Source organism: Saccoglossus kowalevskii, chromosome 16, assembly GCF_978046115.1.
Source record: "Saccoglossus kowalevskii chromosome 16, keSacKowa6.1, whole genome shotgun sequence".
Taxonomy (NCBI): domain Eukaryota; kingdom Metazoa; phylum Hemichordata; class Enteropneusta; family Harrimaniidae; genus Saccoglossus; species Saccoglossus kowalevskii.
In genome coordinates this window covers 1,512,937-1,516,388 of record NC_140656.1, presented here as the reverse complement: position 1 = coordinate 1,516,388, position 3,452 = coordinate 1,512,937, and positions in this window count along the sequence as shown.

Genomic DNA, 3,452 nt, shown 5'->3' with positions numbered 1-3,452 from the left:
TATTGAGTAGAGGTCTGCCAAATTGGTCTTGCAGCTTGGAGATATTCCTGAGAATGGCAGTTTCCACTTTTTGGCGAGGAAGATAGCGAAGACACCATTACTTGTAAACTCTTGAAATTGAGATTTCAATATAATCGTTTCTTAGTAGTTAATTCATTCAACTTCACGGTAACGGTAGCCCAGTTGTATGCATTCATATATTGTCACACAAGTATTATGGAATGCAAACTTCTCCTTCTTCCAGATGGCCTGTGAGTAACGCATAGAGGGTAGTCAGAGTGAATGATTGTGAAGTGGAATGTTTGGTAGTGAAGCCAAAACGTGTCGTACTGAGCACGTGAACAATTGGACTTCCATACATTTTAATAGTCTGAACTTGTTTTTGTGTGACGTGTTCATGATGTCTAACAGGTTGTATTACCAGTGTAATGCCAGATCATAGTTCACTGCTCATACTTATAACGTGTATGATTCACACATTATTGTAATTGGTGAGCGTGTATAGTCTGGTTCGTCATATAATTGTATGCCATTTTGTGGAATTGTGACTTGTGTTGATTTAACTAATAATATTTTCCATAGGATTGCCAATTTGTGTAAAAATCCCAATAAGCTTAATAAAGTGCATGATTCAGTATTACATCTAGGTGTGTTTTTGTATGTGCTATAAAGTACACATGCGGCTTGCCAGATATTTCTGACAGTGCTTGAGCTTGATAGTTTTAATGTGCTGACACATACAAGTTTGTTCAATATCAACATTAAATATGGAATAGGGTAGAGCAATGTTTTGCAGTGTGCAACAGAAGTGGGAACCTATGGAATTGAACGTGCTCTGGCAGACATTGATTGTATGTGGTAGTGATGACAAAGACACAGTAGTGGACAGAAGTGCTCTTGACGCCGGATTATATTGGCTAGTCGCTTGTGTGTTGACATTTGTTTAATACAAGATTATGTAACGCTTGTACTGAGTGAGAATATGGTGAGTAACAGGTGTGATAATAAGCCAGAAGTAGATAATGGAACAGAAATTGGAGGCCATGAAAGAAAAATGTGAGGGATTAGCAAAGGTCCGAGACTCTATCAACACAAGGAGTGACGTGACTGTTAAATGCACAGCTTATATCAACAGCCGACAGGATTGGGACCATTCAGAACCAAAGAAGCCAAGACTAATTGGGTGCTATGGAAGTACAGTATTCATGAAACTTTATGTATGCGTGGAAACTTTATGCTTGCATGGCACAGGGTCACAGGTACCACAAAAGTAAAATAGTGTCTGAATCAAAGGGGAAAATTATCTACCTGTTGATGTAGAGATGTAATTACCAAAGAGTGTTTTTTGCGACGACCAAATTCCTGCGTTGGTTGTACTGTGTAAATACTATAAAGATCAAGTGTTGGTAGGGAGCAATTTGGTGGAATGTTCAGAACCAGAAACCACACGAAAGTGTTTTCCCGTGATCGTTTTGTGGGACTTGAGAGAGACATAGGAGAAGTTTGCCCAAGAGTGAAATATCCAGTCCAGATACCCCCTGAGCGAATAATGAAAATTTGGGGTAAAACTAAAAGTGGACCATTTGGAGACCAATATGTGGTGAAGATGGAACTCACTTGGGAGTGAGAATAGTGTTGTCAACAAGCCCTTCTGTGGGTGTGCCCAGTTGTATGAAATAACTGAGTGGCAGTTTACATTCGATGAATGTCCAGAGGGAACGAAGCAGCCTAAGAATGATGACGATGATCCAGCTGCGACAAGGATACGCAAAATAATCATCAACAGTGATGTACAATTTTATATGTCAGTCACCGATCACTGAGCTACAACTAGAAAGAGCTTAGCAGTTTTTTTTACAGAATGGCAACAGGTATTATCCATATATAAGCATGATTTATGTTTACCTTTGACTGTCTGACAAAGCCCCCATCAAAGAAAATATCGGCCTGCCTAGAATTAATGAAAATTCGGATGCTTTCGTAGGATTTGATCGTAACATACTCAATCGGCCCAAACGAACAATTAAACTACTAGAACTACCATGGACTGTAGAATACTGGGCTGAGTAATTGTAGAGATAATGAATTAGTGTTAAAATGTATTCAGAAAGTGTTGGTTTCCAGGCAGAATCAATTGAAATTGTGTTAAGGTGGGAATTGGATATATTTTCCACGATGAAATAAGTAATCATTGTTTATTCTTTTGTGGGGTGGAGATGTTGTGTCATAGGTTACATGTATGTAAGTGACGCTATGGTGTAGATCTGACAAAAATAAGTAAGTAGAAGAGTCTCATCATATTCCGCTTACTGCGAAGATCTCGCGTCGCCAAGCTTTACGTCCTTAGCAACCAGTTTCGATCATGTGACACAGATCAAGCTTTCCCTAGAGACGGTGGCAGCACCATATTTTTCACTCTGTTCACACAGCAATATCTACTGTACAAAAAAGCTACAATGGCTGTTAAACGGTGCTTTTGCCGTGAATGCGTGATTCTAGATTTCATCTAAAGGATTACGCGAATGGTGTGTTTTTTACAGGTTTCCCGAAACCAAAAACACAACCTGGGAAATGTGATCGGTGGATCAGTGCCTGTTTTGATGCCAATGACTTTGAAAGTCACTAGAGCACGCAGAAAACTTACAGTACTCGGCCGCGTTAGCGCATAGCCAAGCACCCCTTAGAAATGAGTGCAAATGATAATTTTAATTCATCATGCGAAAGATTGAGAGGGTTATTACGTCTTTGAGGGAAATAAAATTATGAAATTAATTGTGTCGTCATTGAATGAAGAAACAGAAATGGTCACAACAAATATGCACATTTTATTACATTATTAATTACGTACCACATTCAATATGTTAGAGTCTGTTGGAACACAGTCGAAGTCAAAATCTTCATCATTATCTTCATTGTCGAATATTTTAGATCGTACGCAAATAATCGATGACAAGCACATCCCGCCATGATGTATTCTTGCACAATTTGACCTGTAATGTTTTTCGACCTAATGGACCTGTTATTAACCAATCAGAATACTGTGTTGTAACGGCGCAATTGTTTGGAAATTCCCCAAGACTTTCTAGTAACGCAATGCGGAAGTGAATTATCGATGTTGAAGTACGATCTGTTGTAATTGATTTGGGCGAATAAACGGCATGATTTTTTTTCAAAACTTGGTAACTAGCAATTTTTGATAGGTAAACTGAATATAGCATAAGATATTCAGAGCATTTCATGTTTATTAACAGTTGTTTACGCACGGTTACTGTGGTAAACGCATTCACAACATATCCGCGCTGTATCATATAAAAACAATTTCCAGTATTCGTTAAACAATGATTAAAGTCCAAGTTTTATGATCAGACAGTCAAATTAGGGGTATTTTAAAGGGATGGGCGCTTAGCTGAGCATCGGCGCTAAGCCAGTCGAGTACGTGTGTTCGCTGCACT